Source organism: Calliphora vicina, chromosome 5 (assembly GCF_958450345.1).
Source record: "Calliphora vicina chromosome 5, idCalVici1.1, whole genome shotgun sequence".
Taxonomy (NCBI): Eukaryota; Metazoa; Arthropoda; class Insecta; order Diptera; family Calliphoridae; genus Calliphora; species Calliphora vicina.
Genome location: NC_088784.1, coordinates 55866768 through 55881493, shown reverse-complemented (window position 1 = coordinate 55881493; position 14726 = coordinate 55866768).

The following is a 14726-nucleotide window of genomic DNA, read 5'->3' as shown; positions in this document are numbered from 1 at the left end:
CTTTGGTATAGAGATTGTTTTCTAAAATTCTCGAATTCTTTCCTTTCACCTTTGATATTTCAAGCTTTTTGTAAATCTTCCCAAGAAAATAGGACATTTTATAAATTTAAAAATGCTATTTTTTTAAAAAAAGATGAGTCATCACCAAAGTCGTAACGATTTTCTAAATAGCTAACTGCTGTTTTTAAAAAGTCTTCTAATTCCGTCTTAAAAGTATTATGTTCATTAGGCGAAATTTTTTTTCAAAATGGTGTTAACTTTGGTGCCAAAAAATGTGTTACGGATTCTACATTTGATGCTATTCATAAGTACGGCCATTGTATCGTGCAACTTTAAAACTGTACAAGACTCATTCTCAAGAGTTGTAAATTCTTGCATTATGTTTTCATAAAATATAAAATGCTTCTGATAATCCTTCACGTTTACTTTTTTCTTTTGCATTGGCATATTTATCAGAAATTCCATATGACACGTATTCCCATAAAAATGTTGGCATTTATTTTGTTCCTTTCTTCAAAAAATATATACACGTTTTTGCATAAGTTATTGCTGTATACTAATTAGTAATAAGAAAATTTTCATTTATAGATATTATTGTCGAATTTAGCTGGACAAATTAAATTTTAGCTTGAAACTGGACAGGCATCAAAAAAGCTGGACAATCCAGCCAAGTCCAGCCAGGCTGACAACCCTAGATACGATACTAAGGCATTAATTTTGTAAATCACGTCACCAAAGAAATATTTATGTGGAAAGCAAAAAAAAAAAATTTTGGACCCTCCCAGACGCAGAGAAAAAATATAATTAGGCATGGTTACTGTAACCATTTAAATAGTGTTACAAGATTTTTAACAATATTATAGTCACAGTAACTATTTACATGATTGTGGTAACCATAATATGGTTAATTTATGATTTACATGATTGTATCAACCATATATATGGTTACAGTAAACAAATATATGTTTGTGGCAACCATATTTATGATGAATAATTTTATCGTAATATGTTGTTCTCAGATTATGTTAAGCCGAGAGCAACATAATATGAATGGTTGTCACAAACATATATTTGTTTACTGTAAGCATATATATGGTTGATACAATCATGTAAATCATAAATTAATCATATTATGGTTACCACAATCATGTAAATAGTTACTGTGACTTATGAATAGGTTGATACAATCATGTGAATCGTAAATTAACCATATTATGGTTACCACAATCATGTAAATGGTTACTGTGACTATAATATAGTTAAAAAACTTGTAACAATATTGAAATGGTTACAAAAAACCATGCCCAACTATATTTTTTCTCTGCGTGCATACATCCCAAAGATAGTAAATAGTAAATTGCGAGATTCTTCAAACTTTGTCTAAAACATTTTTTATTATAATTGGGGGACATGAAACCTCACATACAGAATAAATATTATCAAATTTGAAGGATTCGAGAATTTACGGGGTTTTAGCCATGGAACCTCCCATACAACGTAAAAATTAGTTATAAAATATAATAAATATTAAATAATTAACTATGGATCGCTCAATGCCCACAAACTACATAACAGAGTTCTCAGCAGTTAGGATTCTTTGAATTATACGCACAAAAAAATTATAATTTGTCTTCTGAGAAAACGATGGATATGTTAATTCTAATATCTTGGAATTAATATTTGTTAAACGTCATAATCTTTAAAGTCTCCACCATGTGACTTTTCTGATCATGTTGTAAAGTAGCATCCAAAAGTAGGAGACTTGGTGCCAGTTTCTCGATGTCGAAAACAGACAGTCGACAACATTTGATGCTATTTCTGTAACAAATTCGAAAAAAAAATCTTTTTGTTGTGCCAATTGACAACAAAAAATAATATTTTTATTAAAAATTGGTATAATATACATATAAATATGTATTTTGAAGTAAAATATAAGAAAATATGCATTATGCAATAAAATATGCAAAAATATGCCCTAACAAATCGATGACATTTTACAGCAAAATGTGTGATTTGGAAAGATAATTAGTCTACATATAATTTGGACGTTCAAGAAAATAAATGCATTTGCATATAAATCCGCCCCATATTTATTACATTTACACATTAAGGTTAGAAAATAAGAAATAAATAATGCACTTCTTGTTACATTAGAAACTTATTTTAGATATACTAAATATAATGTAACTCATTACGGTGCAGGTAGCGAGGCACACCGGGTTTTAGCTAGTATGTTTATAATTATTTGTTTATTTTATATTTTTATATTTAAACATCTATAGGTGAATGAAATACAAAAACAATTTTTTTAATTCATTTGGTTTTCAAATTCTTTATCCATAATTGCCATGAATGGTAGGAGTATATATAAAGGTTCCTAACATTCCTAATTTCCATATTTTTTATTTGCGATCCATTTAGTCAAGAATCCGTCTGTTTGTTGAAATCAACATTCCGAAACCACCCAATAACTTACAAACATGATGGGTATATCAATATATCAGGTATAGTCCCATTTTACACCAAAAACATTTTTCAACCAAATTCTCCAAAAAAAATTGTTTTCAATTGAATTGATTTTTAGAACATTACTACTTACATGGTTAATAAATATAAACTCTAACCTCCATATTCATAATGAATTTTTAAATTAATCGAACGTTTATAGATCTGAATTTCCATAAAAAATTGGTTTTATAAACCTTTGATAAATTTAAAAATTGATTATCAATAAGGCCTTAAAAGTACATTACTGTTGACCTCAAAATTTTTTCGAGCCTCCTACGGAGAACATCCTTCCCCATCGAGTGCCACCATACTATAATTGTGATATAATTTATCTGTTGTTTTAGCATTACTCGCCCTAATCTGAATATTACTCCCCCATAAGTGGTTCGAATCAAGCGGACGTGTTTTGATACTCGCATAACATTAGCGATTATAATTTGTACTCGCAAGATAAATGTTCTCTAAATCGCAATCATAACACTCTTGCTGAGTCCAAATCGCAAGAGTATTCTGTAGTGAACTGATTTATTTAGACTAAATCAAACTTTAAGGAAACAATAAAAGTGTGAATAAAATAATTTAAATATATTTTCTTTTTATTTTTTTGAATCAAAACTCGTAACATTTTCTTAACATTTTTATTAAAAATATGAAATTTAAAAGATTTTTTCATTTGCAATGGCGATTTAAAAAAAAACTGATCTAAATGATATTCGAGAAATTAATGTTGCTAGTGATGTGAATAATTTCAAGGAAGCACTCTTTTATTATTCCTATAATACAGTGCAACTCGAAAAAATAACCATATACGGACACCACTACATGATAAAAGACCCAGTTTTGTCCAAAGTCAGGCACTTTTTTATACCCCCAAAAATTTGGGGCCTCGGTGTAATTTTTGCAAAAAAGTAAGCAATTTCTCAAGCTCATATCTTGCAAACAGTTCGGAATTTTGATTTACTCTCTAGGGCAAAGTTGTAACCCTTGTCATAAAGAACAAAAATTGTGAACATATAAAATCAAAAAAACTTAATCCTCAAGATCTAAATCCAAATCTTTGGGGGACCATAAAAAAGTTCATGGCTTTGGTCTTTTATCACGTAGTGGTGTCCGTATATGGTTATATTTCCATGACTCAAAAAATTACACACAGTGTAATGCAGCATAAAATTATTATAAATTTGAAAAATGTTTAGTTTTGTGTAATGGCAAATCGCAAGCAGAATTCGGCTGGCCAGTAGACAACACATTACAGGGAAAATTTGTTATCAAATGTCCCCAAACTCTACTACCTCTATCATTTCTCCCATAACCTATTTTCCTAGTTCCAACTCATGCATTGCATGAGTAGTGCTGGTCCAAGAAAATACAATATACACTTTAAAAAATGCATGTAAATCTACTACTATAAAGTAGGTAAGTTTTTATGTAAAATCACTAAATATGCGTAAACTTAAGCACAATATGTTTATTAAAATCAATTACATACTTTTTTCAGCAAAAATACAAACAAAATGTTGTATTTTCAATTTTTATAATATAATAGGCATTTTATGTTTAAAATTACATATATTGTGCATAAATTGAAGTTTTACACATAAAGTGTGTAAACTAATTCAAACGTTTAATATACAAATTATCAACATTTTATTTCTAAAAAAAAAACAAAAAAACATTTGTTACAAAAACAAGTAAGGAAGTATGGTCGGTCAAGCCCGACCATATAATACCCTACACTAAGTAAAAGCGCAAAAACATTTTACTTTTAAAATTTAAATAATTTAAATTTTTGAGTGATTTTCGGAAGTGGGCCTTATATGGGGTCTATGACCAATTATGGACCGATCACCATGAAATTAGGTCGTGTGATTTATGTTTATATTAAAGTTAACTATGTTGAATTTTGTGTGTATACCAACATTTTTAAGCGATTTATGCACGTTAAAGTGATTTTCGGAAGCGGGTCTATATGGGAGCTATGACTAATTATGAACCGATCGTAACAAAATTTGGTGACATGAATTTTGTGTATATAAAACTTATTTGGAGCGGAATTTGTGGAGATACATGTATAAATTAAAAATTTATTACCGATAAAGTCCAATTTCGGGAGGACATTTGTATGGGGGCTAGGTGAAATAATGGACCGATTTCAGCCAGTTTCAATAGGCTTGGTCCCTGAGCCGAAACAATAATATGTACCAAATTTCATCGAAATATCTTCAAAATGTGAATTTACACACAACATGTATTTTTACCCTAATTATAGAAGGAGAAAAGTTTCCTACTATTAATGTAGGAAATTTACATGAACATTTATTAGAGTGTATATTTAGTAGTAATAACTCCCTACCCCCGAACGTAGTAATGAATTCATATTCTAAGCCGTTGAGGTAAGTACTTGGCTCAAATGACGTCACCGTGTTAAAATAATATGTTAAAGAGCCAATATATAAGTATTAAAGAGAATTATATTAGGGTGTTATCTAGGGTATTCAATTAATCGGGTTTCCGGGTTAGTCGGTTAACCGAGCAAATAATTAATCGGGGTTTAGATTTATTCGGTTAATAATCGGTTAATTTAAAATTATTCGATTAACCGAAAAATTTATATTTTAATTTCAAATTGAAAATACAATAACGAATTTTGTGTACAAATACATAAAAAAAACAAAACATAACAATTCAACCAACAAAATAACCGCAAATATGGTATTTGAGATGCTTTTTGTATACACATGTGAGTTTTTTTAGGGTTTTATTGAAAACTTTTAAAATAATCTTTTAAAAACAATATAATTTAACGGCTATATGCATAAAAAAACCTTATTGTAGATTTAAAACACAATTTTGTTAACGAACACTTTAGCTTTAAAAACCATTTATAAAAGTATTGTATTCATAAAAGTTTGATAAAGGTACAATAACTAATGTACTGATTTTTGTCTAAGCTGGCAATGCTTCTCATTTATTTCCCCTTTTTTGTTGTTAGTGTTGCTTTCAATTAGGATAAAATATTCGTTAATTTTCTTTTTTTCATTAATTGTTTTTAGTAATAATAAATTTTTGGAGATAAAAACTAATTTTTAGATAAAAAAATGTATATCTGATTCTAGTAAATTTATATTAACCTAAAATGTATTAATGTACAAACTTTTTTATATAGTTTATTTCAATTATTATTTAAAGTAATCGAATGACGAATATTCTGCGATAAAATAAACATCACTGTATAATTTGTTTTATTAATTTATTTTTTTTGACATTTTGTTAAATTTTAACAAAATTTAATGAATTTCTATGTGGAAACACATAGTTTTAATTCCGGAGTGGGTATATTAGATTCTGTGGACCTTCTTCCACAATGTTTACACATTTTATTACTATATGGCATTGCAGGTTAAAAGTAAATGACAAAAATGCCAAGCAAACTCACTTGTGAACCTCATATAGTTCACTGCCGGAGGAATATCAAACAAAATCATATACTAATAAAATGGAACTTAATCGCCAGCGGAGTGGAAATTGCAATAGTATCATCTATTATTCCAAATTTATCTTTAAAATCCTCTTTTTTAAGATAAAAAGCAAAAAGAATTCCTTAAAGTAGGTTTAAAGTAGGGTCGAACCTACTATAAAATTTGTACATTTAAAAATTGTTTATCAAAGGTATTTTAAGCTATTAATCGTTTATGAATACAACTTTATGAAAATTTTAATATAATTGGTTTATAAACCTTTTGTAAATGTTTATGCATATGGCTGTAAATGTTTTCCTTTAAAACTATTTTTTTCTTTAGATTTAATAAAACTTGACTTGGAAAAACTCTCTCACTGATGTATTGTTGGTGAAATCGAATCATGATAAAGAATATCCAATATATCAGTTCTTTTTTTAGTTATACAATTGGAGTCCTTTTTGGATTGTTTTAGATATTGAATACTGATAAAAAAACTCTTTTCCAACAAAATTTTGTCTATACATGTAAATACAAACAAAGTTTCAAATACAAATATGTCAATTTTTATACTCACTAAACATGATTCTTGAATGTTCGAAAAAATATGTAATACAAAAAAATATGTATGTTAAAGTGCAAAAAAAGGAATTTCGGTTAATCGGTTAATCGACACAAATTTATTTGTTATTCGAAAATCGGCAATTTTAAATTATTCGAACAGTTAACCATCAAAAATTAATCGGTTAACTTATTAACGGTGTTATCTAATTATTTGTAACGTAAGTTTATGCTGGGTATTTATCTTTAATATTTTATTGTAGACGATGTATCGGTCAGAAATTATGTTCAAGTATAAAGCTTCCAAATTAAGTGAGACTAAATACAAATGTGTGCAATACTTAATTTGTCATAAAAGTGTAAGTTTTAGAGTAATTTTTAGTAAGTTGTGGAGTTAAATTTATACAGAAAAACATTGCCTTTTCACCTTTCGCAAACATTTTTTTAATTGATTTTTTTCTTTTGCATTGCGTTATAACGGATATATACAGAATAATCTTTCTAAAGAGATATAATAGTAAAAAATCGGTTCAAGACCACATGTAAGGAAAAATGCATTAAAAAATGTAATCGTTTTGTAAACATTTTGTAATGTAAGACTATTTTTAGCTTCCTAAGATTTACAAATCTCTGAAAAGAATTTTTGTCTAAGTAGAATAGCGTTTAGCCAATCCAATCTGGCAGTAGATGCGATTGGCTAAAAGTAAAATTTTGTATCATTTTCAGAACTACATTTTCAAACATTTCATCTATTTGTTAAATAAAACTTATAAAGAAACGAAAAATATATGTAGATCAAAAATAAGAATTTTTGAATCGATATTTTTCTTTTCATGTTTTTCGTAGCCATACAAAATTTAAAGTTCTTCAGAATTTCGAAATTAAATAGATGCATGCAAAATATATAAAATAAAATAGATAATAACTTTATAACTGCTTGTTTTATGCTAATGAATCATAGTTTTTAAAGTTACTAGAAATCTCTCATCTCTCTCACTCATAGAAAATCGACCTTGAACAAAGGATATGTCAAAAAATATATTTCCCAGAGATTTTTTTTAATATGAGCCATTGCACTATTAAAAACATAATAAAATTCAGTAAGGGGCCATGGAGGTCTTCGATATAATTAAAATTTAAGGATATATTTTAAAAGAGAATAATTAGTATGATTAGTGAACTTTAATGAAGGATATCTCGAAATACATGTCCTTAATTTTTGCACTTTTGTTTTCATAAAAATGGAAATCTAAGGATATGAAAATATTTTCTAATAAATCTTCTTTTACTATCCTTTGTACCTTTTTGGAAAATATATTTAAACTAGGGTATATACGCATTACTAAGATATCAACATTGTAAAAATTGAGTAAGTGGATAGATAAGTTATATAAAAATTAAATTGTAGAATTTTACACTTATTTAAAATTTTAACTTTGAATCTTGAAAAAATGCATTTTCGATGTGAAAATTTGCACATAGCATGGGGAAAATGTTTTAAAAATTCAATCAATCGAAAGAAGAACATTAACTACTCAATTTTATGTATATCAAACAAAAAATTTAATTTTTGTGAAAATGAGCGAATTCAATCGATTTTTATTATCGATATCTCATTTTGTCCTTATTACATGTGGATTTGCGATAAAGCAATAAATCTAAAAATTTTAGCCGTTTTCGATGTTTTAAAAACAAAAAAATTTGCTATTTTACGTAAAAAATATTTTATTGTTTTATTTATTTAATAGATAATAATAAAGTTATTACAAAAATTTAGTCATAAGAAATAATAATTATCTATAAATGGCTTAACTTATTAGTTGTTAAAAAATATTTTTTTTTCTTCAATTTGTTATTATAATTCCGCAACCCGCAAGTCGAATTTTTTTTTAAACAAACACAAACAACTAAGCGTTTTGCTTATGCAGAAACACCCAGAGTCTCTGACAGGAATCGAACCCGCAACCCTTGGATTGATAGTCCAGCACAATATCGTCTAGTCTATCGGGGCACCTAAATTAAATTTAATTAAAACGCAATATATAAAAGTATTACAGGTTATGTAAATTTAATTAATTGTTCTAAGTTTATTTTAATAATATCGGACTAGCTGTTTTTGAGTTATGACAACATAAATGTGTCAAAATATTGACAATTTTATTTAAAAATTATCCATAGAATTTGAAAATGACTAATTAGGTAGCCATGATGCATCAAATCAATATACATAGTGGTTATTCAAGTTGTTGACCTGTGTTATCTGACGCTTTTACGGCCCAACAAGTTATTTTTCAAACGTATAATTCCGAGAGTGCTTTTCGTTTTAAAAAAATTATTTTATTTTGAACTCAAGTTAATTCTAAAATGTCTGCGTGTGAAGTTTCATCATACCCTTAATAAAATCGGAAAGAGCATTTATAATTCTTTAGAATATTTGAAATGAAAGTTTTGAAAATCGTAAAAATTGTTGGCTGCATATGGAAATGGCTAATCGTTATCTTTGTTAGACAAAAATTCATATCACATTTTCTGTGAATCTTGAGAAGGTCAAATTAATCTTGTGTTACATTTTTAAACCGATTTTTTACTATTATATTGAAACTGGTAATTATGTATAGATAGATTACTATTCGATTTTAACTAAATAGGAAAATTAACATTTACTAAGAAATTAATTGCAAAAACTAAAAAAATAAACCTAGACCATTGTTAATTCAATTCCAAATTTCAGGTTCCCATCGGCACAAGTTAACACAATCATATTTTATTCAAATTGTTTAAGGTTGGGCTGGAATATCAAGTGTCACAACAATCCAAGTCACACTCCTTTAAAATCAACAATAAACAAATCAGCCTAATGATTACTTTTTTAAATGAAAAGCTTTTTAACTAAAAAATTTAATACTTTCACTAAGAAGACTTTCACTATAAACGCTTTTTTGTTAGCGTTTAATTTCCCACTTTAAATTCAGCATTTATACGCTTACCCTACTGCATTAAAGAAGTTCCTTTTCAGTAGAGCATACAAAATGTATTTTTAAGGGCTTCGAAAAGTGAGATCATTATTTTTACTTGGCTATATAGTAATTAGGGAGTAATTTATTTATTTAAAGTTTATAGAATTACAAACTTCCTTGAAAAAAAATAACTTATTATAGTTTTACAAAAAAATATAAAAGTTCTTAGTACGAGTACTTATGTAATTACAACACATATCTGTAATTATTAAAATTAACTTTATTTAATTGTATCAAATATTTAATGTAATCAAATAAATCTTTATTTTTTTTTGCAAATTGAATGTACTATATTTTATAGATATTTTTATGTAGATTTAAATACAAAATCCAAAGAATGAATAATAAGTATCTAAGCCAACTCTTTAACTATATGATATTATATAAAAATACAAATACAAACCGAGATATGTATTGTTAATTTATCATATATTAACCAGGTTTATGTTAGACCATCCTTGCCAACATTTTTGATCGAAAATTAAGTTAATTAAGTTAAGTAGCTTAGATTGTTCTTAACTAAATGTTTATAAACACGATGAATGTAGCTCGCACACAGTGGAGTATCTGAAAAATAGCCCGATTTCCCATGGCTATAGAGTAGGTGTTGATAAGTTTTAGTTTTGAATTTGGGCTTATAACACCAAGCGGGATCCGATTTGAAAGATTTATATATAGTATATGGAATCTACTACACGAGATCTACAAAAAACATTACTTTAGCCATATATTATCCCTTATAGTTTACGAGTTATTCGCATTTGAAAAGTAAAATTTTATTTAATTTACACAACTTGGTCTGGTTTTTGGCTAATAATGGATCCAATTCTTTCCCGATTTTCTTGAAATATATTGTTTTGAATTAACAAGACATGTATTAATAATAGTAAGAAAGAATTGTTTAAAAAAATATTATAAAAGCAAAATAATATCAAAATTCGTATTATTGAGTGGTCCAGAGCCTTCCGAAGTAGACCTATTTTTTATATAAATTTCAACTTTAGACAACATTTTCTTAAATCGCATAGCTGATTTCATAAAATTAAGACCTGTTTTGTATGTCCCAATATGTTCTTCAATATTGTGCAAAGGGCTTGGTCCCTTCAATAAATCAAAAAATCTAAAAAATCCAAATTTTTGGATTTTTGGAAAGTCTTTTGGGAATTGTGACAATTCACAAATATCTTTTTCACTTTTGGATTTGGATCGAAAGTTTCTATATAAGTGTAAAATTTCATTAAAAACGATTCATAAAAAAAACTGTTAATGCATTTTAAAAATTAAAATTTTCCAAAAAAATCAGCTATAATTTTTTATTCCCATATTTTTGGAAAAAGTCTTTTAGAATTTTTTTAATTCTTAAAAATTTTGTACATTTTTTAAAAGAGGACATAATTTCCTACACGTTGATATATAATATGTATATTTTTTATTTTCTAATACAACTTCGTAACAATATTTTAGTACACTTTTTTTTAGAAATTGACTGTTAAATTCAAATCGCTAATACAAATTCGTAACAATATTTTAGTACATAATATGTACAATATGTATAATATTATTCAGAATATATTTATATTGCAAATGTGTATAAAAAGTATTATTAAAATATCTATAACCGCCTTTTTCCAATCCGAAGCTGACCCTAAAACTTAACGGTTATAAGTAGTTGAGTTTAGAGAAAAAAAATTCTGAAAAATAAGCAACATAAACCGGATTGGGATGTAGAAAAAATAAAAGTTTAATTCAAAAGGCGAATATCTATGCTATAGGTTATAAGAGATAATAAACTGCATGTGTAAAAAATCCTTCAAATTACAAATTACAGATTTATTTCCATTTCTGGAAAATCGCCCACTGTGCAACGTTTTATAAACTTTAATTTTTGTCAAAAGTATCCAAATGAATGGAATCTTAATATTCTTAATATAGTTGTTACCCGCTATAAGAAAATACTTTATGTTGTAAGCGATTGAAATCAGTATTGAAAACGGGAATCATGCACCTCTTTATTTTACAATTAAAAGAGTCATATAAAATCAATTCTAATGTAATTTGAATTTGTAAAATATGGTACTATCAGTGTCGGAGTTTGAGTTAAGTAAAAACTAAGTCATGATCAATCGGATATGAGACCAACTGACGAACAAATTAGCTCATTTTCCTTATTAAAATGTACTGTGCTCAGAATGAGTCAGTACTCTGCATTAAGTTTCAGAAACCCAAAAATTAGCTCATTATGAGTTTGCTTGTTCTTTGCTTCTTAATGTTTGTTTATTTCCTCATCAGCTTTGAGTGAGTAAAAAGTTAGTTCATAAAAGACAGTTGTGAATGGGTTAGCTCTGCATTAGCTTTGAGTGTTAGTTGAAAATTTAGTTCAATACTTACCGAGAAGAAGTAAGTTATTATAAAAAATGTATGTGCTGTTTTTATAATATAAGCAAGTACTTTGAATGGTAATTTTACATATGTTTTTTTATTGTAACAAAAAAAAATACATGTAAAATTTGCAAAAAAGTAGGTATCTGTCAATGCATTGAAAATCTAACTTCCAAATGTTGGCATGGGTGTATCAAAAACATCAAACATATACTATTTCTAGAGAACAACTAATTAAAATCGAACTTGCACGTGCATACTTTTAGGCTGTCTTTTTTCCAAATACCTGTAATCCTAAAACTAGACCTAAGTTATTTGCGATAAAATGATAATCGTTCAACTTACTAATGTGAACTTTTAATATCTTTTATTGACTACAAACAATTAAAATTAAATATATGTAATATTACTCGTATATGTATGAATATACAGATATTTACTCAATAAATCATTAAGTGTATATAATGAAACCTTGTTATTTATCTTAAGTACAAGTCCAAATGTTCGTAAATTTGTATGTATTATTATATGTAGATAATAAATGATGTTAAATTTTTGAAAAGTAGTATTAACTGACAAAACCTGAAAAAAAGATTACTTTATTTTTGTTGACATTTTAAATAAAATGAACACTAGAATTTTAAATCGAAATTTGTATTGAATTTGTGTTAAATTTTAGATAATATAAGAAATTTGCATTTAAAGAGCAAAGAATGAAAACCAAAAATAGACCAATAAATATTTGAAGCATATTTAAATTACATACATACATATTTGTTTTATTATCTTGGAAGTTTTTATAAAAATCATAATTTCAGTCCATTCCATAGTTTTCTAAGCCTTGACCGTGAGTTTTGAGATACATATAAGTATGAGCTAACCTATATGAGTACTTATTAGTATCTCAAATAATTATAGTATCTGTTTTAGTAAATACACAGAGAAAAAAAATCGTGATAGCAACTGAATTTGTTGCCAATCGAATAGATTCTACCTTAGTAACCGAATTTTACAGTTGTGGGTACACAATTTTAGAAGGGGTAACAAAAGTTTGGTTGCTTCAACTGAAATTCTTCTTTATCAACTAACTTTCTGTTGATAGAACTTTAAAATTCTATGTGTGCAACAGAATCATTAGATTGACAACAAATTCGGTTGCTACTACGAATCTGTATTCTCTGTGTATCTTTACCAAGTTTACCTGTTCTTATCCTTTTTAATCTCTAAATATACGACATTCAATTCTTACGGGATCTATTTGGGGTTCACCTACAGTAAAAATTTAATATTTCTATTTTCAGGCGTTTGGAATTTGGTATGGTAATATGATAAATCAGTAACGCGAGTGGTTTATAAACTATTTATTTAGTAAATAATTCGGAAGCTCGTAAACGATTGGATATATCTTAATGAAATAGTAAGGGCTGAGGTGTTTTTGAGTTAAGACGTGCTGCAAGCCCTTTGAAGTTTTGAGATGCATTTACAAGGGAAAAAATTAAATTTTTTTATCAGTTTTTGTAAAAAGTTTGCCATTAAAAAATCACTTTTTCAATTTAATTTAAAATAATGTGTACGTAATTGTGGTTCTAATGAAACATAAAAACAAGAAATTGGTTAGAATATATTAAAGTTATTGAAAATTCCCCAGGTCATTAATGTTTCTCAGGCCACTAGAACAAGAAATGTAGGAACAAAATTAACATATTTTCAGAAATATTAAAAAAAGCTCATTAATACTAAAAATATACATGTTTACTTGTATATGAGTTTTTGGCTTCGTAGGATACCGTTAAAAAAAAGTGATCAACGACGTTCCTAAAAAAGATTCCTAATCGTGTGCGTTGTGTAATTTGTCACAAGAGAAGCCGCATGAGATAAAAAAACACTCTGCAATGACAAAACTTGTTTAGAAAAATTTCATTCATAAGTGGCCATTCTAATATCCTGATTTTTAATTTTATTTTACTTTTCTGTTTTTTGTATTGCTGAAAATAAATATACTGTTACGAAATTGTACTTGAATTCAAATATAACGATTTTAAGTGCTGATTTAGAAGTAACATAATGCTTTCAAATAAAAGTGTTGTAATAGCAAACTGTAACATATCTGTGGGCATTATTAAATAAAAGCTTTCAGTTGATTTGATCGTAAGTTGGCAACGCTGTATTCGAATTCGAATATTCAGTTAAAGAACATTGTAGAAAGTACACCACAGATGGCGTATGTATTAGTAAGACCTAGAATATTCGAATTTTGACAGTTAAAGAACAATCTAGAGTGCAGATGGCAGTGTTATAAATAGTGGCAGAGGTTGTAGTCGTCAGTCAGTTTATCAGAGACGCTATTTGAATAAACATCAACTGAGTGCCTTAAAGTGTGCTCTATTTTTCAAGTGAATTCGTATACATTATAAAGTGTTTGTATTTCTGAGAATTTATAAACATTGAGTGACTATTTAATTCTGTTTTTGTACATTTTAAATAAATAAAGAGTTGTTACAATTTTTAAACCACTAAACGGCTTTTATTTGCAATCAAAAGTATCCGGTTTATTTAAAGGATATAAACAAACGTTTTGAAAAGGTTAAATCAATGAAATAATGGGAAAAGAAAACCATCTGCGTATTTTGCAGACTCACCATACCGATTTTGTAGTCTCATCATCACGTTTTTGTATATAAAAGAGGAAATTTTGTAGAAGAAGTAATTTTTCAATAGGATAGTGACCCAATACACACGTCAAAAATCGTAAAGAATGGTGTTCCTAGAAAAATTTCTTATTAATGCAGCTATCAGCTATCAA